General features: G+C 44.7%; 1 protein-coding gene across 2 annotated transcripts in view; it reads right to left on the bottom strand.

Annotated features, from left to right (window-relative positions):
• Positions 1-23,263, bottom strand: part of TSHZ3 (teashirt zinc finger homeobox 3) — a 111,025-nt gene that overhangs the window by 40,834 nt on the left and 46,928 nt on the right. The gene's annotated exons all lie outside the window — the stretch shown is intronic.

Genomic DNA, 23,263 nt, shown 5'->3' with positions numbered 1-23,263 from the left:
TTAGACCAGTCTCCTCTGCAGACATCCTACCACCGTCCCTGTATGTGTTTGATGCTAATCAGGGTTTCGCCCAAATCTGGTACCCAGTGCTGACTTTGGGGAAACCACAGGAGAAACCTGTTTGGTATGAAAAGACTCTCATCTCTGGGATTCAGAGATTTCTGAAGATCTACCTCCCTTCCACTGTCAAAAAGACTGCAAGCGCAATCTGATTTTCAGAGTAACAGAGGAGAAAAGTTGCACAGAGATTTAATTCCATGTTTGAAAACTAAACATCTAAGACGCTTCTTCCTGATATTTTGGACTTACTCTCCCAACCGCTACCCTCCCTTCCTTTTGAGCAAAGTAATTTTATTTTCTGGCACGTTGACCGTAGCAAGGAAAGGGGAAAGATGCAACCATTTCCAAGGGCCCACAAACGAGATCCTTGAAGTCACAGCAAAGGATGTAAACAGGATGTGTAATTAAGAAGCGAGTCAACCAGACACCGTGACCACCGAATGACATGCATGGGAACGGGAGATGGAGGCTTTAATTTGATTTGATCCATAGATTAATCAACTCAAGATGTCGTTGATTAATGAGTAGGGGAGCATTCTGGGTGTGGGGGGGAAACTTTTTGCAGCAGTTTCAGGTTGGGGTAGAAACTTGGCTTTGCCTTTGCCCAAAAGCGGGGCAGTGTCCTGGAATTATAATTGATCACCAGGCTACAGAGATTAGTTCCCCCAGAGGATATGCCTGCTTTGGAGGGTGGATTCCATAGTATTGATGAGACCCCTCCCATCTCCCTCTGAGAGGGCACAGAAATGTTTTCTGTAAATAGAAATACCCCCTTTCTCTGGTCACTCCACTCACCTGAGCAAAGTCTGCTGAAGGGGACATCCTGCCCACAGGTAAGATTAGTGGCTGAACTGAATCTGAGCATTCTCTGCTGCCTCTAGGTTGATAAATACCTGGAGGCTTCAGGGGTGGAGTCAGGAGTGGGCGGGATTGGGGGCAGGACCTCAGTGCAGTATAAGGCTGTGGAGCAGCCATTTTCTCCTGGGGAACTGATCTCTGTTGCCTGGAGGTGAGCTATAGTTCCAGGGGGTCCCCCCTGGAAGCTAGCTTTTCTATTCTTTGAAGTGGTCCTTGCTTTGAGGACCGGCCTGCTGGAAGAGGTCAGAAAGGCTACCTGTTCTGAAAAATGTATACAAGAGAATTGTTCAGGGGGACATTTGTATACAGAGTTACAGTGAATAGAATCACACTGGAGGCTGCTTTTACAGCTCAACAAGTATTCTCATTCATGCTGCTGCTCATTGCAAGCAATTCTTTGCTTCTATTGCATTGTTTTCCTATTTCCTGTAATCTGGGGGAGGGTTTGCATTCCTTATATGTCATTATATACTGTTTCACTGCATCGTCCCTTATGCACAGTTTTAAATTTTGCAATCCATCTTGCATCTCGGCAGAAAAGGCAGACTGTACATGATGTCAATAATCAATATACAAATAACCTTATGTGCCGTGCAAATGGAGGAATGCTAGGTAGAAACTAAATCCTTTGCCTACTACTATACTACTAATATACTATAGGTGCACAGTTAGTTTCCTCTCACTGACTGGAAGTGCACATTGTGTAGTGGCTTAAGTTGAGACTAAAATCTGGGGGGCCCAAGTTTGGGAGATTAAGTTGAGACTAAAATCTGGGGGGCCCAAGTTTGAAAACCCGTGAATACAACTTTGGTTTTAATCAACATGTGTGTGTGTTGTGGGGACTAATTAAAACCAACCTCTGCATTTCTACAGCACGGGTAGCCGAAATTACTTTCTGTTCAAGATTCTTTCCTTGCGTTAGACACCCTCTCTCGATCCACTCCTACAGAAAATGGCTGTTGGTTTTGAACCAGGGCTGAATTTGCATGGAGTTTTTATTCAAATCCCAGGTGGATTCAATCCCTGCCTTCTACACTGAATGCGATTTCCATTTTGATTTTGGGTAATGTAAATTTTCCCTCTGCAACAAGCATAATTGATCCAGAGTGATCCTACCTTTCCCCCGTGATATCCTGGAGTGGATATAACCCTCAATATTTGAAAAATCGGCATGAGTAAAGGTGCAGCTCTCTGCTTTTCCCTGAACTAACTTGCTGCCTCAAGCCTCCAACACTGTAGAAAAGCCCTAATTGGCCAGGGTGTCAGTTCAAAGGCTTCCTCGTTCCCAGGTTGCAAGGCTTCCCTTAAAGGGGAAGCCCTAACTTCTCTCAGCAGAAGCTCCAGAAGCCCTAACTTCTCTCGGCAGAGATTTTCCTGTTGGATTTATTCCCCCTCTTCTGCTGTCTCCAATCCTCCCCCCCTTCAAGAAAAGGAAGAGGCTACTGCTGCACTTGTCTCCTCCTCTCCTTCTGAGCTTCCCTAATCATGTGCAGAACACTTTCTGTTTCAATGGGGGGGGAGATAGAGGAAGACTCGAGTTCAAACTGATCTGAATTCAGCAGGATCCACAACGGAATAAACAAAGTAAGTGCAGATTCAGCCCAGCTCTCAGTGCTACTTGCTGTTTACTTCAGATAACACATCCCATGTGGTTGTGAAAATGCTCCCCTTCCTGAAATCAGTTCAGGGACCAAAAACTATCTATGGAGTTCCGCAGCTGGTTTTGGAATCACTTATAAAAGACAACACTGAGGGGGAAAAAATTAACCCCTGTGGCTCTATTAGGAACAGCATAATAAATGTACATTTAAAAGATCTATAAACACATATTTGTCTGCAAAATGTTCTGGCATAAAAACTGTTATTGAAAAGGCTTTCATTTTATCTTTGTGTTATTGTAATTTTATTGAATTGCTTATTCATTCTTTGATATTGTGTTTTAATGATATTATAAATCTGTTTTATGTCTGATAGGAGCCTCATTGTAAGCTGATGTAACAGATAATATGGCAATTCACCATAAAAATTTCTAAGTCCCCCCCCCACCCCGCCCCCCCCCAAATGCAGATCAAAACGCAGAGAAGCACTTTAATTCATTCTGGATTTCTTTTCATTTTATTTTTTAATTATTTTTCATGTGCCGGTTGCCATCTGTTGATAAAAGATGGTTGTAGCGGAAAACTCACCGTATTCCTATACAATGGAACTTTTCTCTCCCCCTCCCCGCCAATTCCCTACAATTCTATTCATAAAAAAGCATAAAAGCATCATACCTCTCAATGCAGAAGATCATTAGCTAGTTCATTGTATAAACGGATTTAAATTAGGCACTTTTGGAAGGAAACCTTTTTACCCTTTGCAAAATGCTTATTTGGGATTTTTCTTTCTTTTTTAGTACCGTGAATAACGAAAGGAGGGGGGGGCCCGAAATCACCTGGTATTGTGTCTTCTATTATTCTCATTCTTTTTATTAAAAACAATGAAAAACAATTAGAATAAAAGATATTATCAACATATAGAACAATTATGCTATAAACCAGCGATTGCTCCCTTCAGAAACTTCGCAGGAAGTTCATTCAATAAAAGCAGGTGCTCCTGCCAAATCTAAATAATAAAAACTCTATTAACGGGAGGCTATTATGGAAGGGGGCTCTCGACCTAGGCACTCGGATTTGACGGGTGGCCAATCCTGTTAAGTACACTTTAAATATGAAAGCATATTTAGAATCATTAGAGTTGACTTATACTGCTTGTAAGTTGTCTTGAGTTGCACCCAGTCGTACCGCCGCTGTTACACTCCATTCTGATGTCTGCCAGCAGATAGAGAAATGTTGGCCAGGAGTCAAAGAAGGACACAACCAGAGTGGAGGGTTGCTTTTTGTTTCTCGCACAGCCAGTGCTGGATCTACACCAGAGCTAAAGTATAAGGTCTCAGATTATGAGGGGCCACTAAACCCCATTTCAGGGTCAAGTTGCCAAGTCTGGGTTAGGAAATTACTGACGATTGGGGGTGAGGCTGAAGAAGAATGGGGTTTGGAGAAGGGAAGGAACTCAGTAGAGATGTGAGGTCATGGAGTTCATCTTCTGAAGCTGCCCTTTTCTCCAGGAGAACTGATCTCTGGAGTCTGGAGATAAATCCAGGAGAACTCCAGACTCCGCCTAGAGATTGGTAGTCCTATTTTTAGTGGGAAATTTTAGGTGGCCTCTTAAACATGATATATAGCAGAGGGCCTGAGCATGTCTGAATCCAGCCCTGCATACGACCGCCCCAACTACCTATACCAGCCTTTCTCAATGTTTTTACAGTTGAGAAACCCTAGAAGTGGTGTGATCGTGCAGAATATCCCCCTCCAGGCCCATCACTGGCAACCTAGGGGGGTGGGTGGTGTCAACATGACCATACATGACCATACATGGTCAATAAAATTGACCATACATGGTCATGTCACCCAGTAAAAATCTAACCAATTTATAAAATATATAAATATAAATTAACTCCCACCCATTCAGGAAACCCTTCCAGGACCTTCAAGAAACCCCAGGGTTTCATGAAATCCTGGCTGAGAAAGCCTGACCTATGCCCTAGGGAAGAGAATTCTGAAATAGTATCAAAACCAGTTGATATTGGAGGACGATGTTCCAAGATCTACTTGACCAACACCACAAAACATACCATTTTAAAACTCAGGTACAATGTCTGTTCAAGGATGGTGCTCAGCCATGGTGCAACAACACTCCAGAGAAAACCAGGAAGTGACATCACATCTCCCCAGTAATTCTGGAAACTCTATGGAAAAATCTTCTCTTTTGGGTTGATTCCTAAAGAGGATTTACATTATGTCGGGGTTTTCTGAGAGAGGATATCTCTCCACCACAGCCAGCAGGATTTGTTCCCCCCACTTCATGCTAGCTGCTAGAGTGCTGGTGAGCAACGGCCACTAGTGGCAGGTGATCCCCTTTGTGCAGTGGACATACAACAACTTTGAGTCCATTTCAGATTGCCATCTTCTGTCGCTGATTTCCTTCTGTCTTTATCCCACTTGTCTCTGGTTCTTCCTAATGTAAAATATGCATGTATGAGATGAGTGGGGTTCCGTAGAGCAGGGGTAGTCAACCTGTGGTCCTCCAGATGTCCATGGACTATAATTCCCATGAGCCCCTGCCAGCAAATGCTGGCAGGGGCTCATGGGAATTGTAGTCCATGGACATCTGGAGGACCACAGGTTGACTACCCCTGCTGTAGAGCATGGGGATGCCAGCTCCAGTTTGCGAAATTCCTAGAGATTTTGGGGATGGAGCCTGGAAGCACAGAGTATGAGGAAGTGAGAGATCTCAGCAGGGTACAATGTGATAGAATCCACCTTGAAAAGCAGCCATTTTCTGCAGGGAGACCAGCCTATGTAGCCTGGAGAGAACTTGCCATTCTGGGATGCCTCCAGCCACCACCTGGACGTTGGGAACCCAATAAAAGTATGGGTCTACTTTCCCACTGCAAACAAAAATATGGCCCTTTTCTTAAAACACCTTTAAATCCCCCACTTTGCTCTTCCTTTCAACTAAATTTTGTCCTGCTGCAGATTTTGCCAAAAAGTTGAATAAGCAGCTGCTAAATTTATGGGGAGGAAAAAAGAAAAAGAAAAAAAGAAGCCATACTGGAAATCTTGCAGAGCTAATGGGCACTGTCAAAATACTCCGATTTCCCTTATAATAAACTAATTGTTTTTCAAATTTGCTCTTCGCATTAATAAAAATAGGTGAATTGTTTTGACTACATTAATTAATGCTGACTAAATTAGACTGTGAATTATTCAGGGCAAGAAACGGATTCCTTAAAAAAAATCCTACCGCACTTCATCCACTGGGACCCAGACAGGGAAAGAAGAGAGGAGCACAGAGGGGAGGCTGGTGGTCACTGCAGCAATGAACTAACCAGGGGGGTGAACTGGAGCCAAGCCCCCCCCCTACCCCCCTGGTGAAACAGAAGCTGAGAAAAAGGGCAAAAAATGGGGCTCACAATCATCCCTGGCTGCTCTCCCTTTTCCTCCCTCTGCCTTCTGCCAGCTTTTAACATGCAGTGTCCCTGGGGCAGGGACTTATCCTGTTTTGCCTCTGCTAACTTCTGAAATGCTGTGCACATTTGAAGTTGCCTATTCAAGACCCAAAAATGGACTGGATCTTATAAGTCTTTTCCAATCAATGGCATTTGATCCGGAAGAAAAGAATATTTTCTCCAGAGCAAGAGATCTCATTTAGTGTGAGTCTGGGGTGGTGGGTGGGGTAGAGATCATAGGATCCAAACTGGGTTGCCAACTCTGGGCTGGGAAATACCTGGATATATGGGAGTGAAGTCTGGAAAGTGTGAAATTTGGAGGGAAGAAAGACCACAGCTGGGTATAATGCCATACAGTCCCACCTGCATGTTCTCTGCGATCGGGAGATTAGTTGTAATCCTGAGAGATCTCTACCTGGAATTGGCAACTCTGGATTTGACTGGATCACTTTACAAAATTAGCATTTGTTTCTGGACAATATCTTATGGAAGATGTTGCTTGCTGGCAAACTACAGGGGGCAATGCAAAGAGAGGAAGAAAGGACACGGTTTAGGAAACAAAGATATTTGCGTAAGCAAAATGTATCTCAAAAAATACTGGAGGGGACTATAGGAAGAACACATGCAGTAGGGAAAAATAGGGGGATTTGTTTGCAGGGAATTCTGACAAATGCATTGGTTTTAACATTTTAGAGCACATTAAAAAGTGAGGAAATCTCAATTTGTGAAATTTGAGTTTGGGAACATGCTGACGAGATACCCCAATGCACCATCGCCATACCATCAATTACGCAGGGAATGTCATTAACTATTTCCAAACCCTCAAACATTATTTACAAATCAAGAATTGAAGATGTACAGATCAGGAGGGCCCATGTTACTAATTGGGAGGGGGGCATCGGATATGGAAAAGTAATGCCAAGTTGGAAACACGCACCCAAGATTCAGCAAAGCAGCAATGATGTTTATGCTGCCGTCTGTGGCATCAATATCACCTCCTAAAGCAGGAAAAAAGGGGAAGATGAACCCCACAGTTCAGCCATTGATCAAACTGATCCCATTTATCTTAGACTTTTTTAAAACGGAGGAGTCTATACAGGTGTCTTCATTACATATTTCCCTCCTAGTTCTCCCCAACTCCATGAAACCTCTCTACACTTGAATGTTATAGTGTACAGAGAAAATACTTTGTGGCAAACAGATGTTGCATCCCTTGTGCGATTTTTTTTAAAGAGAAAGGGCCCCACGACAGATCCAGAAGAAGTTCCTGACAGTCAGAGTGGTTTCTCAGTGGAACAGGCTTCCTCAGGAGGTGGTGGGTTCTCCATCTTTGGAAAATTTTAAACAGAGGCTGGAGAGCCATCTGATGGAGAGGCTGATTCTGTGAAGGTTCAAGGGGATGGCAGGTTACAGTGGATGAGTGACAGGGTTGTAAGTGTCCTGCATTCTGCAGGGGGTTGGACTAGATGACCCAGGAGGTCCCTTCCAACTCTATGATTCTAGGATTCTGGCCATAAGTTTCCTACCAATAATTTGGCCAGGTTTCGTTCTAAACCTTTCACATGAATCCCCGAAGCTGCCTTATCAGAACCTTGGCCCATCGAGGCCGTGAGGTCATGATTACCTGCTCTGACTGGCAGGTCTTTGAACCTGAGAACCTCTACAGGTAAAGCAGAGGCTCTTCCACCGAGCCACAGTCCCTCACTGCCCTTTAAATACAAGCTGCACATAAGGTTTTGGTAGCAGCCTTTCCAAGAGAATTAGCTTCACAACAAAACACATCCTGCAAATTGCGTGTGCAATATATGAAGCCTAACATCTCCCTTATTTGATCTAATGCTATTAATAAACATGAAAGCTGGTGTACCTGTGAGAGCCCAGAAGATGAAACACAGAACTATATTTTAATTAAATATATTAATGGAAACTTATATTCCAGCCAGGGAATTTAAAGGTGCTTCCTTTCGGTATGGGGTTCCCCCCTCCCCTTCCCATCCTGCTTCAGGCCGAATATACATCGGTAACTTTTAACTATTTAAATATAGACTCAGTCAACCTTTTTTTTTGGGGGGGTGGGGGTGGACTGTGCTAATTAATTTAAATGCAACTGTGCTAATGAATATAAACACAGACACAAGTTTGGGTGCTAATTAATTTACTCATTTCCTAATGCATTCACCCTAGTTTGTTCAAACGGCCAAGGGAAGGCATGCTGAAGAGCCCCATGGTTACAGCCTTATAGGACAGACACGCCCACATACTAGAGAAAGGAATTCAATTGGAGATAGCATTTGACAGTTCAGGGACCACCTGAATCAACTGGAAGTATCTGACTTGGCTAAGACCAAACAGGTAGAAATTGGTGGACAACAATCAAACTCTCCTACCGTCCGATCTCTCTTGGTGGTGGCATGGACTTGGCCAAAGCCAAACAGGCAGAAATTGGTGGACAACAATCAAACTCTCCTACCATCTGATCTCTCTTGGTGGTGGAAAGTGTCATCAAGTTTCAGCCAAATTATGACTTTGCTCTTTCTCCTCTTCACTGCAGTTCCCAAACCTACCTGGCTATTACTAGTTCTGGAGCAAGGTCCCACAGTCATCTTCCCCAGGGTCAGAAGATGGCAAAGATCGGTGACCCTCATACCAATGGATCTTTGGCTCAGCCCAATGGATTCTGCACATCTTTTGACGCTTAATTCTGAACACAGGCTTCAAACCTAAGGCATCTACTTTGCTTTTGGGGGATTCACCACCGGAACTCCAGGATCTATTAGTAGGAGTCAGCTGCAAAATAGTTCCCGCAGAAGGTGGAGTCAGTCACAAATGTCAGCTGCCCTGCATGGGCCATAATCTGGAGTATAAACACAAATCTGCATCTCAGGGATCCGAACATCAAGAACCAACCATGATACACAAAGACCTGCTCAGGGGTAGCCAGCTAATGTTTACTCTTGTCCAGACGAGACATCATATGTAGCTAAATCATGGCAGAAAGGACTCTGCTATCTTAGCATCCTTTAAAATATCTTTTTCCCTTTACGAACCACACAGTATTCCGATGTACCTTCCTTTCATCCCAAAGGCAAGATGAGAGTTAAGGACCATTGAACCAAATTATTTTGATGTGCTGAAGCAGATACAAGTTGTCAGTTTCCAATGGATCTGAAAATGTGGAAGGAACTGTATGAACTTGTAAACACACAATTTACATTTTTGTAGGGCTTGAAACTAAAGCACAATCCTTTTCAGGTTAAATGTGCATATTTTTAGCCTTTTCAGAACTAGAGTTGGTTCTTATATGCAGCTTTTCTCTATCTGAAGGAGTCTCAAAGAGCTTACAGTCGCCTTCCCTTTCCTCTCCCCCCAACAGACACCCTGTGAGGTGGGTGAGGCTGAGAGAGCCCTGATATTCCTGTTCGGTCAGAACAGCTTTAACAGTGCCATGGTGAGCCCAAGGTCACCCAGCTGGCTGCATGTGGGGGAGCGCAGAATTGAATCCGGCTCACCAGATTAGAAGTCCACACTCCTAACCAGTACACCAAGCTGGCAGAAGTCACATGATGCTCCCAATTTCATCATTGTTTCTCCCCAAACACACACTCCTCTGCACACTCAGCAGTTTGGGGGGGGGATCCCTTACCCCTACCTGGGGCATGGGAACCCTGACTATAAAAAATCTTATCCTTGCTACGATCAATAGAACTAGCTGGCTCACAGTTACTCAGAACTGTTCCTCGGCTCACTTTAAATTAACCTCATTGAGTTTCTCACTTCCTGGTCGGATTGTTCAGGCACAGCTACGATACTAATCAATAGAAAAATGGTCAAAAAAATGTGTACATATTTAACACATCCAGATGAGGGATGAATACATTTTAATGACGGGGAGCTGGCAGCGATGAATCCAAAAAAAACCCAAAATGATTCGGTCTGACTGAACTGTGAAAAGGAATATTATCCAGTGTAAACAGCCGTCACCCCTTTTTAACCCATTCAGGCAAGGCTACGGGCCTCTCTCAGCAAAACGTGCCGCTCGGAAGGCTTCCGCAGGGAGGCGGGATATAAATATATTTTTTAGGAGAATAAATAAATAGATGGCTGGCTTCTTCGCACGAAGCGATGGCTTGTTTGAGAGTGAAAACGGTGTCCGGTGTCAAAGCCCATCACCTTGGAAAGAAGAGCGGTTTGACGCCGTCCCTCTGAGGTGGCGCTTTCTGATCGCGAGGCTTTCGAGGCAAGCCGTTTCTCACATGAAAAATGGAGCAGGGACAATCCCACGAGTGGCCTGGGCGGCCTCAGCAGGGGACCGCTCAGGTTGGCCAACAGACAGACAATGCAGTGGGTGGGGAGCCTCTTTGTCCAGAGGCAACTTATACCCCGCCCTTGTGAAGCCAACAATTAAGCATAGAGCTGGTGCGCATTTCTGCTCTAACCCGCATTTTGGAACGAGGCATCGCAGAAGACCCGGTTTCAAAAGCGGTTTTTGTAATCTGAGAAATCGTGATTCCAGCCCTTTGGAAGAAGAGGAAAAGCAGCTTTCTAAACCGTCTGACTCCTGCGGAAGTGAACCAAAAATGGAAATAATTATTTGCAAAGCATGGGGGGGGGGGATTCTGAACTTGAAAGCCTTTTTTAGACATTACAGCAACATTCACCTGGAACCTCCCAACCATGTGTAGATTTCCCCAATATTTTGGTCATGTATGGATGCCAACCTCCAGGGGGTGGCTGGAGTTCTCCTGGGAATACAACTAATCCCCGGGCAGCACAGACTAGCTCATCTGGAGAAAATGGCGGCTATAGAAGATAGACTCTTTGGGAGGGGTGGCTGAATTGTGGCTGTCCAGATGTCCATGGGCTACAATTACTATGAGCCCGTCAACTGGTCATGCTGGCAAGGACTCATGGTAACTGTAGTCCATGGACATCTGGAGAGCCCCAGTTTGGTGTTACACCCCACTGGAAGCCCCTTTGAGTCTCCTTTGGGTAGAGAAAAGTGGCATATAAGAACCAACTCTTCTACTTCTTAATATCCGGGCTCTCTCAGCCTCACTCACCTCACAGGGTGTCTGTTGAGGGGAGAGGAAAAGGAAGGCAACTGTAAGCCGCTTTGAGCCTCCTTCAGGCAGAGAAAAGCGGCATATAAGAACCAACTCTTCTTCTTCTTCATATGTTGTCTGCAGTTGTGAAAAACAGAAACTGACCGCTGCATTTTTTTTCAGAATTCTGATTTGCACCTACGGCAGCTGCACATGAATGTAAAATATATGCATTTCCCTTTTCAGATGTACCAAGAGACAGTGTGTACTCCTGGTGCGTGCAGCTGAATTGCTCCTGGTCCATGTGGGATGTCTTGTCTGCAAAAGGCTTTTGTAAATATAGTGTACATTAGGAAAAAATGAGCACCCTTTTTTTCCCCCCGGCTTGCTTGTTTCACATCTTCTGAGGTTTAGTCTGCATTCCAAGATTGTTTTTCCCAGAGTCAGTGATGCATTTGCTGTCTGATCATTATGGGATTTGACAACGTCATTTCAGAACCTTAGTTACTAAGATATCAATAATTAAATGCTTTCAGTTCACACTTTGTTCTTGTGGATACTGGCTATTTATCTCTGTACAGTGGAGAAGCTAATGGTATAATGGGCAAAACATCAAGAATAATTAAGGAAAAGACGGGTACAAAACCCCTTTGGAAGAAGAAAATACAACTCCTGTCTACGTCTCCTTCTCTGAAACATTATGCGCTTTCATTTCGGTTCGCATTGTGGGCTGAGCTGTTTCTTGTGGGCATCTATGATCTTTGGACTTAAGAGAAATCTTTTTAAAACATGTTGCACCGCTGCCGTCTCTGGCTCCGTCCTCACCTCATTATGCTGTTGTCGGACCACAGCAATTATTTGCAACCGGATTGTCCTGTGGAGACAAGATAACCCCGTTGCGAATGGCTGAAGCAGTGGAACGATGGCACCGTAATTCTGGCAATGTTTCCATCCACTTGCATTGTGGTCATACTTCAGAAGACACAATGTCTCCATAGCAGGGATCTCCACCATGGCACCCATGGGCATCACGGCACCTGCTGACACTTTCACCTTTTGCTGGGGACCCCTCCCCCGCCAAAGTTTTGGAAAATGGGCAAAGCCAGTTGAGGGTTTTGCCCATGGGCCATGCCGAACTTTACAGACATTGCTTTGGCTTCAAGTGCCACCACAGAGAAAGGATCTGCACTGTGGGACTGGAGGTACGCTGTGGGTATGCCAGGCTTTTCCAACCGGGATTTCGTGACACCCTGGCCTTGGAAGGGTTTCAGGTAATATGAGCATTTGAGCATATATGGTCATGCTGACCCACCCACCCTTCCCAGAATGGCCGATAATGGACCTGGAGGGGAGGGGCTCTGGGTGGACAAGTCCCTATTGTTCTGTGGAGATGGATTTACATGTGTAAGCAACAGACCAATAACCAATAATGCTCAGGCAAACCAACAAGCACCTGAGAGCTCGCAGATAACATATACTTGCCCATATGACTGAAATATTGGTGTCAATATCTATATTTTAATACCCAATATAGTAAAATCAAAAATTTAACCTAACCCATCATAATACTTAAACTGATATACGAAAGGTTCATACAGCCATTCTATGGCCTTGTAACACAGATGGGAATTTACCAAATGTGGAGAAGGATGTCAGACACAGAGAAAAAAAAAACCCTACGTGCTTCCCTAACCAAATAAACTGGAGAATCGCTGAGTTGTAATAGACCTTATGACTGTGTAGGCCTTCCATGAACACATAACCCTCCATGCTCCTTCCCACCACACTTAACACATTGTTCCATTGCAAGATTGCTGAACGTCGCTCGTAAAAGATGTGGATTGAGCAAGAGCCAACTGTGTGGCCTCTAGAACAAACACGCTGCTTATCTAAAACACATTCTGGTCTATCAAACCTACAGTGGAAGAGTCTCTGGTGGGACAGCTATCCGACGAAGGAAAATTAAGTAATGTGCAATGTGAAGAAAATCACACATGGCAAATCTGCCCCCACCCCAAATGGGAGAGAGACTTGCTCTTTAGAAAACCAGACTACACCAGTGCACAAGAAAGAACCCACCTGTAGGCAGTAAGGTCCAGAATATACCTTCCATTCTGTAGGCCAGCCTTTCTCAAAGCTTTTACCATTCTGAAACCCCTAAAACATTCTGTAGGCATCTCATTGCTGTGCTGTGAAAAAGCAAACCTGTCTTTGCTTTTGCCTTGGTCTTACTTTCTTTGTGCTGATTTTTTTTCCAATTTAAAATCAACACAGTTTTTAATTTTTCTGCATATGCATCAGATGTGCATAAATGACATCTAACATACGTAGAGAGTAAAAGAAACACAAGATCTACTGCCAACAAACACAAGGCAAAGAACCCTTTAATGCCTGGTGGAATCTCAGGGGTCAGATAGCATGGTTGGGATTGCCACCAAATGCCCTTTCCCTGCAAACAGCAGAAACACTACATTCCGCAACAGTTTGCATCATATAACTCACACCATATAACTCGCGACATGCAGCATGGCTTGGTACAGGCTACTTATTCATTTCAAAGCAGGATTTTACACTTGTCTGAAATTCCCCGCTACCTTTATTCCAAATCGTTGACTCGCTGCACCTCTGCCAATGAAGAATTCCCACTTGGACAGAACATGTGCGCACACATCTGCACCTGGGCCATTTCAAAGGTAGCTTACATTTGTCTTTCCGGCTTTTGCCTTCCCTTGCCTCCCTGTGGCCGTTTAGACTGCAAGCCTACAAGGACGCCTTCGTTTGCGGCAACAATTATTGTCCACGGCAGCGATTATTGTCGGTTATCGTCTGGCTTTCACTGCAGGGCCATCTACCTTGTAATCCCGCATTCTGCACTGCTCAATTTGCCTTAGGCAGTTTGCTATTCTCATGGTTGCTATCATCACCTTCACATTTTGTGTACCTAATCCTTCTGCATTGTTCGATAGATGCCTTATGCTGTACATTTTTACCTCCCCCCCTCCCTTGTTCTTTACTCTGTAATCCGCCTTGGGTCTCGGTGACAACGGTGGGCAAAAATAAACAAAGGGCATTTCCGCACATTAGTAAAAATAGCGTTATGCCATCTGAATGGCAAAATTTTATCTCGCTTCCCAGCCCCTCCTCACCTTTTCGCTGTCTCGCCTTTGTCTGCCACCTTTCCTGCGTCTCACCCTCCACAACTGCTGCTGGATATGGCGGAAGAGAGCAACGCGCCTTATACATGTTGCACTTCTGCATGTCAATTAAATTCATGAAACCACTCCCCTTCCTCCATTGACTAAAATGGGAATTTTGGCTTTTCCGCCTTTTCCTGGCCTGGGGTGTATAGGGGTTTGAGGTACAGCCTTCAGAATTTCAGGGTAGCTCCAGGAGGCTCTTCCCTGACTCCAAATTTCAGTATTATTGGTCCATGGGATCCACATATAGGGGCTCCCGAAGACAGTGCCCCCATCCCTCCGTTATATCCTATGGGATGGACTCTCCATTGGATATAATTGGATAATAACCCTTTAGGGTTAGATCAAAGCCAACAGCTGCCTCCAAAAGCTAACTAGCTTCTTTCCTTCTTTCCTTCCTTCTTTCCCATATACTGCCCCTCACTATGATGTCATGGGGCGGTGTACATGGAAGCCAGTAGAACATGAATCAAACTATTTTAGCAGTAAAAACAGATCATAACATCATAACATTCATAGTAGTCGTAACAGTCAATTTTAACATAACTTGGAAGCCTTGAACGTTGACAATTAAGAAAGGAGAAGGCCATCAGCTTAGGGGCAACGAGATGATACAGTTGCCTGACGGGATGCCTCCTGTCACTGGCCTTCAGCCAAAAACCTGGTGGAAGAGCTCTGTTTTACAAACCCTACAACACTGTTTTAGTACCATTAGGGCCTTGATCTCATTGGGGAGCTCATTCCACCAGATTGAGTTCCCAGACAAAAAGGCCCTGGCTCTTGTTGAGGCCAGGCAGATTTCTTAAACCAACATAGAGTACTTGACTACTAGCTGTAGGATTACTGGTTTGGTTCAGGCTGGTCTTTATAGTTTTTATTTGGGTGGCATTTAAATGAGGGTTTTATTTTGATTGATGCTGTAGTGTCATGCTGTTAGCTGTCATGAGGGAGGAGTGAGATTAAAATCTAATAAAATAAATATAGAGAGGTTTTATCATTATTGAAGAAAAATTGGAAGGAACAGTTTCAAACAATGAACGGTATTGTGGACAATCAGTAGAAAAATCTGTCTGTCCCTCCCCAACTCCCTTTCTCTGAACAGCATTTTCAGGGCAGTAAACATGCTCCGAACTCTTCATGTCTGTTTTCTCTTATTTTAATTGCAAACGAATATACTTTTGTATACTCATGGAGTCTCCTAAGAATCCGCAAAACCTGACCACGTCTGAGAGTTTCTCTGCTTGACTTATATGGACTCGCTCCATCAGGTTGGAAGAAACAAATGGAGAACCTGTGAGATATTGTGAGGGACGAACTGATGGCTTGGAAATTTCCACCCCACAGTAACCTAAATCTTTCCAGGGTTCAATAAGAGGATCGAGCAAGCTAGTTCCCCTATTTTTCTATGTTTCTGCTGATACCCAACTGCTGTCAACTTTTCCTTATCTCCTAGAACAGTGGTCCCCAACCTTTTTTGGGCAGGGGAACAGGGGAGGGGAGAGGGAGGCCTGGGAGCGGGCATGCTGGCGGGCACAAACGTGCCAGCCGACACCCACGCCCCCCCCCCTCAGCGCCGGGGCCCGGGAGCGATCGGCCACTGAAGTGGCCACTTAAGGAAGTGCCTTCTCTCAGTAGAACCGAACTTCCCAATTTCTCCTCTTCCATTTCAATGCACTGATTTCTCCAAAATGCTGCTCCTGGGAGGCAGCCTGTAAGGGGCGGCTAGAGATCTCTTGCTATTACAACTAAAATCCAGGCAACAGAGATCAGCTTCTTGGATAAAATGGTGGCTCTACAAGAAGGACTCTGTGGCATTGTACTCCAATGAAGTCCCTCCCTTCCCCAAACTCCACCCTTTCCCCCCAAACTCCACCCTCTTGACCCCCAGCTGGCAACCATAGCAATAGGGTATCTTCAGGTATGTCCTGAAAGGCAAATCAGGCATCTGCAGCAGGAAGGAAGAACTGAGAACCTCACCTTCCATTAGCAAAGAATTTAGTTTGGGTCTAACCCATTATAATGTAAGCCCAAGACATACACACCATGCTCTTAAAAATTAGCCCAGAATCCTGACTTCCTTAGTACACTGCATAGCAAAGAGCCAGTCACCTGCCATTCTTATACAACCAAGATCACAGTACACTGAGAGATTCCCATTTGAGCATGGAGGATAAATTCTGGTGTGAAAAACACGTTCAGAATTCAAGTATTATGGAGTTGGAAGAACTAGAAATTAACTGTTGACTGACCTCAGCAAAGCAGCTGCCTTGCAGATAAGCTGTTACCCATAACTATGTATCCCACAGTTCAAAACATATAATTCTCCAGTAATTTAGCCATCCGTCATTTCCATTCCCCTCTCATAAATTGTTTCACTCTGTGTTCGAGTTGGTGGCAAAGTTCTTGCAAAAAAAAAAATTAAAAATACAGAGAGAGAGAGAGAGAGAGAGCAAAGAAATCTCTACCCCATATTAACTCCACAAATGTTTATCTTTAATCTACAAAATAGCTGCTCTTGGAGAAAATGAGACGCTGACTTTTCATCATTAAATTATGTAAGCATTTGCAATCTCCATAAGCCAATTTCTCACAATGAGGATGGACATCTCGGTATGAATTACACAGGGGTGTGGGGCGGAGGGGGGGGGGATCAGAAGTTGAAAAGACACCAAAAATCGTAGGGAGAAAAAAATTACAGAGGACTGTTTGTGCCAGGGCTAATTGCAAAATTTCTTTTCTAAAAAATGCTTTATATATCGTTTGCCCACACAGATTCTAGGCAAGCATGAAGAATAATTCTTTCATGCTGACAGGCCATGCCAAGACGATAGAAGAATCTAGGCCACTGACGTTTGAAGCATACCAAGGTTTCTAGTTCTAGGAAGTCTAGATGTCCAGCAACAAAGTTTTGGACAGCCCCACTATCCTACCTCCAGCCAGCAAATACCCATCCAGCCTAGGAGACCATGTTCCACTGTCTTTTCTGTGAGGAATGTCTAAAAGCCACACACAGACTTCCTACCTACAGATTCCCCCAGCTCCATCCTCTAAGGCATTTTATTTTATTGGTACTCCTGGGGTTTTGTTTGGACAATCTTCCCCTGAATTTTGCAGAACTCTGCAGAGCAGGATCCAAGAATGTCCCCACCCCCAGTTCCTAGAGCCAACAGAGACTGCGGACCTTGGGGTAAATATTTTTGTAAGTCCCGTGGGTATGCAATGTCCTTGGGACTCAAAGTAATTCCCTGTAGGTACAGAGAATCAGCAACTTTGGGGGGAAATATGCCCAGGATAAAAACGACCCCTCCCACCTCAACTCCTTCAAAACATGTTCTTTTTGTACTGAAAAACTAAACTAACAGACATGCTTTTTCACACGGAAAGCACACATTCTAAGGCCTCATTTTATTTCATTATTTCTTTGTTGTAATACACAAGCGTCATGCCGGCATGCCTATGCCACTTCTGATGCCAACCGGAAGAAACACTGGGGGGCGCTCTAGCATTTTAGTGGTTTCACCACAGAGTTCTTGCAGAATGCTAGAGTGTCTTGTTTCACTTTTGGTTTAACTCGAAAGTGAACTAGGCGTGCTGGGATGAGGCCAGCCCACCAGGTCTTTGCGCCTTCCCAGTTCCTCTTGTGGTGCCTGAGGCAGTGGCAGCCATTGAAAGGAACTGCCGGGAGAGGCCTCCTGCTAAGATGAGAGGCCTATCATCCCTAATCCTAACAGAATTTCACAAACTATCTAAACTCTTACGTTTTGCTTTCGAGTTTGAGAAGGATATTGGGGTCTTCTTTTTATCCAGAGAGAAGACAATTCTTTTAGGGTCTCTCTATTCCCATACAAACCTAGCAGTTCTGAGAATTCTCACTGTCTGAAAAAAAAACACTTTAAAAAGCAAAGAACTTTCAGTGGTAATTTCCATTCTATGGGGCTCTAATCTAAAATATATCCATTGATTCCCTACTCTTTACGCTTTCCAAAGTAATGCAAGAATACACATTGTTCCTGATTACACATGCCATGTTTTCTTAAATCCACTTCCTATGTGCCCTGCTACCTTACACGAGCCTTTAGGAATCTGCCGTTTTTGCAGAGCAGTTCTCCTAGAGCTCTCTCAGACCCGCCTATCTGATAGGGCATCTATTGTGAGGAGGGGAAGGGGAAAGGTGTTTGGTAAGCTGCTTTGTGACTCCTTCAGGTACTGAAAAGCGGAGTATTAAAAAACATCTCCTCTTCTTCAACAGTCACAGTAAGAGCTGGAGAATTATATCGCTCAATAAATTAACTGTACGGTTTTTGTCTTACATCGCATTTCAAACACACACCCCTCCAAAAAAAAAAAGTGTGTAACACCGATGGATGGAGTCTAGTCTGATGATTAGTTACCTTCGTTCTGCTATGAACATCTTTCGTTTTATCTGGGAATCTTCAAAGAGTCTTGCTAGCATCACTCAAGTAACCATCAAAAGCAATGTTCAGTAAAACACAGTAATGAGAGCAATTACACCATGCGGAACCTTCTCACCAAGAACATCGCGGTACAAATCCAGGGCAGCCCCGCAGACTTGGAGAGCTGAGAGCCAATGGTGAGAGGAGGCTGAAATCTGCATTCCCCCAGTTCCGTGTCTTTATTGTTCCAGAGGTTCCCTCCGGGATGCCTTCCACATCTCCCTTAATTACCATTAATTATCACAAGAATGTCTTACATGAATTCCGGAAATGGAGCACGGGCATTTTCTGCCACTTCCAGGACATCCCATTCATTTGCAACTCTCCCCCCGCCCACTGCATTCCCAATACACCCATAAAACATTACACAACACACACACACGATTCCATTAAGATGCACACAGACACACACACATTGCCGCCCGAGTTTAGAAGCATGCAGGAGGACACATGCGCTCCCGTAAACACCACACAATGAGAAACATGGCACAGCTGTCTGTACCCTCCCATCATGATTGATTTTCAATGGGGTTTTATCAATCTGTACCAGTGTTCATGCATGTTGGTAAAAGGCTTTTGACACGATCATCCGTACTATTGCATCACTTTGTGCCAAAGTGATGTCATGGCTAGAGCGGTCGTACTCAGTCCTTAACTCCCAGAGAGCCATCATCTAAACGAGACACATTTTTTTTCCACCTGGGCCTGGCAACCATGCACCTGCTCCACTTGCTTTCTCCTCCTGAGGCTCCATAGTCAGGGACCAAGCTTACCCCTTCTTCTGAGTAGTGTTCTCAGCCCTGAGGCAGCAAGTGCCAGGAGATTTGTGGGGCAGCACCTGGGATAGATGAAGTTTCAGGAGGATATGACACTCTAGGAATGTCTTGTGCCTCTATGGTCTTTACTACTGATGTCATTTCCCCCCCATTTTGTCTCCTGCTCCTCAGATTATCACAGGCAGGGGTTTCCCCCACTCCCAGCAGGAAATGACAAGCCTACTCCTCTCAAGAGAATTTCCATACAAAAACCTGTGCTTTTTATGGCCCTTATCCAGCCTTGGCCACACTTACCCAGCAAATGCTTGTAAACATCAGCTGACTGAGGGCAGCCAATCAGACGGAAGGCCAGAAGGGCCTATTTAGCATGGGCCTGAGGCTGAAGCAGTCAATCAAATCAAGTCACCCACCGGCAGAATAAAGCATATGCGAACAGACTGGATATAATTTTTTATATGTACAATACAATTTTTTATCTATTAAGAGATATACAAAGCAAATATGAGTCACTAAATCAACGGTGTACCTCAGTAGACTCTGGCAACTGTACAGAACCTGGAAACTCTAAGCCAAGGTTTTAGATTCAAGATCCAAAAGGAGGAGGCATGCCATTCCTTCAGTCTTCCAGAGATTTTTTGGAGGGGAGATGGGTGCAATAAATCTCTCTTTGACCGTTTATGCACTGGAGGTTTCATGCAGGGCTGCAGGTTGGAGTTTTAGTCATGGCAGGTTGCCCCATCTCTTCCTGCACTCACATAGGGGAGCATTTGGTTCGGCGCACCTTATCCACCCCCAATTCATACTCCTGCATGGGAGCTGGGGCAGTGAAGTTCCCAGTGCGTAAACGGTCTTTGAGACCATTATATAAAAGGCTGTGCAGCAGCACATACCCAGCCATTTCAGGGCACATTTCAAGCCCTGGAATCTCCAGCTAAGAGGATCAGGTAGGAAGTGATGGGAAAGACCACCAATTAAGATCGCAGAGACCCTCTGCCAGTCGGAGTAGACACTATTGTACACTATAGGCTAATGTTCTGGTGCAGTAGGAGACAAAGCCATTGTTAGGGGGGCTTCTAAGGACCCTCGAGAGGGCCTGCCCAGGATAGAGAAGTATGAAGACTCCACACGTTACTGGATATTACACTATTATAATCACTCAGCATCCAGATGTTCCTGTCTGGGAAGGAAAATCCGGGAGGTGTCCTATTGCATCAGCACTAGCCCCAGACCTGTGCCCCCTCCCTAAGTCATGTATGACCCCTGTCACACCCAGCATAGCCCAGGCCAACCATAATGAGCAAACTCAAGCAGGAACAGAACCCAGAACTCCCGTTCCTCCTCCCCCCTGTCTCTCCTTTCTCCGGTTCTTCCCCCATACCCTTCAGACTACCCTCATCAGCCCTCCCCTTCCCCCCTCTGCCGTCCAATAGGAACACTGCCTTTTCTCAAATGCAGCCCAAAACAATCTTTCTGCGACCGCACATCACTGTCGTTTTCATTTTATAACTTATTTTGTTTTTATTTCTTCAATTTTTCTCTGGTGGAATTGATTCCTTTGGCACAACGCTGACAGATGCGTGCGGGGAAAGTGCCAACTTTCCCGTCCCCCCCCCCCCCCTCTTCCTGACAAACGGAAATCACTGAAACAAAAGATAACTATGGAGGAACTAAAATAAAGCAGCACTTTACGGTTGCCGTATTTATTCCCAATGCCATAAATGCATTAGATGCATCCTTCCCTCCAGCCAAAATAATTGTTAAAACCTTCAGAATATATTCCTGTAGAGTTTCTGCTGCTTTCCCCCCCCCCCCCCATCAACACAACAGTTTTCCCCTAGACTGTTTGAAGTGATCTTGAAAGTGTTCTTGAAAGGTATCCGAGAGGGAAAATGGCAGAGTATTAAAACAATATATGCATACGGATGTGGCTTTGACATGACCCCATACATTTTTAGCTTTGCTGTGGCCATTCCTTCAGTGTCTTAGCTTGAAAAGTTTCAGTAAGTGTCCAGTTAGGACAAGAGAACACAACATGGTATTGGTAGATACTATGGCGCCAGGGTTGGTTTATCCATGCAGCACATGTCGCACATGCTACAGGCCCCACGCTTCCAGGGCCCCTACACAATGCTTCCCCCCCACCCTGGATCAGGGCCGTAGCCTTTCTCCTTCCTCCTTTTCTGTCTTTAAAGACACTCAGCGTGACACCTCTTTCCACTATAGAGGGTCTCTCTGCCACCATCAGGCTGCTCCCACCAAAATTATACTCTGTTAGGGCCCCATGAATCGTTCAACTGCGTCTGGTGCTACGGGCCACACAAACCCTTCCTGCACAGCACCCACCGACGCATTTCCAACTGCCTGCCAAGTGCTTGGGGAAGCCGAGTGAGGCTTGTACCTAGCACGGCTTCTAACTGGTTGTGCACATTAAAAGAGAGCTCTGTTAAACAGAGCTTGTACCTGAACTGTTGAAGATGTACTACCACAGTTCTATAGGGTCACCAACCTCCAAGTGGTGGCTGGAAGGGCCCCTGGGATGATAAGAGGTCAGTTCATCTGAAGACAATGGCCACACTGGAAGGTGGGCCTCAAGTCTCCACTGAGAAAGGCCATGCAGCTCTGGATTGTTTGCTCACCACATATCTACCAAGCTAGAAAGAGAGGCCTGGTTAAAGAGGCAGAAATAGAATCAACTGCTTATGACCTACATTTGATCTTAGCCAAAAAGCCGAGAAGCGATGCTGCTAATGATCAGCGTCACCCGGAAACAGCACCCACACCATTAATCCCACAGAAGTCAAGTTGCAAAGCACATTATAATGCAAGGTCCCATGCTTCAAAGACCCATCCAGGCATTCTAAAATTCACATCTCTGATTTTTTTTCAAATATCAGAAGGAATCTATTCCTAATGGTAGAGCTACCACTGCAATATAGGGACCTTGCAAGAGTTATTCTACAAGTATCAAAACAAGACGCTCGGGTAGTAGACCTGACCAGAATCCTAGCCCTATATAAAGTATATTAAAGGAACGCCTTCCCTCATCCCAGCGGCCAACTCACACATGACAATGCCCGGGGAGATGTGGGACATGAAGTCCCGTCGCACCAATCAGGTCCTCGGGGGGCATGGGGCTTCCCCGTGGCAGCAATAGGGCCGAGGGCAAGTCCCGTTCGCCCTTGTCAACCCGTAAATGGAGAAAGGCGTTCAGATCATAAGCAACTAGTCAGGATATATCTGCAACATACATTTCAACTGGGATAGCAGCTATTCTTTCTTCCAAACATGCATTGCTACAAGGAGAGGCACAGAAGTTCCTACTGAAGAATTCTTAACACCCTTGGCAAACGACCATATCCCGGATTCCTTATGGGAAAATCATTATTTAAAAGGTAGAAGGCAGAAACAAGTTGTTGTTTTTTTTAATGTAAATATATTACAATATTCTACTCAATACGGACCAAGAATGTCAGATGTCGAGTGGTTTTCAAGGGGGGGTCGAGGCTTTCCTAGCAATTTGTCACATCTGCTTAGAAAGGCCCAGGCCCACATGTCAAAAACCATAATTCCAGAGGCATTTAAATAAATAGAAGCTCTTTATATTGTGAAGCCATAACTAGAATATTATTTCTGAGGCCAGAACTGGGTGTTTTCTTCTTTTTTTGCCAGATCCAGGGCCTCAAGCCATTCAAAGTATAATTAATTTCAGAAAACAACTTTCAAGTTAAAACAAAGAAACTGTTGTTGATTAACAACAACAAGGAGAGCGTATATACAAGCTAGTTTGGAACAGAACTGCTTCCCTGTAGGTGATAGATTGAAAGTA

The sequence above is a fragment of the Paroedura picta genome, chromosome 14, assembly GCF_049243985.1.
Source record: "Paroedura picta isolate Pp20150507F chromosome 14, Ppicta_v3.0, whole genome shotgun sequence".
Classification (NCBI taxonomy): Eukaryota; Metazoa; Chordata; class Lepidosauria; order Squamata; family Gekkonidae; genus Paroedura; species Paroedura picta.
Note: the sequence above shows the minus strand (reverse complement) of the source record. Positions and strands in the feature narration are given on the sequence as shown.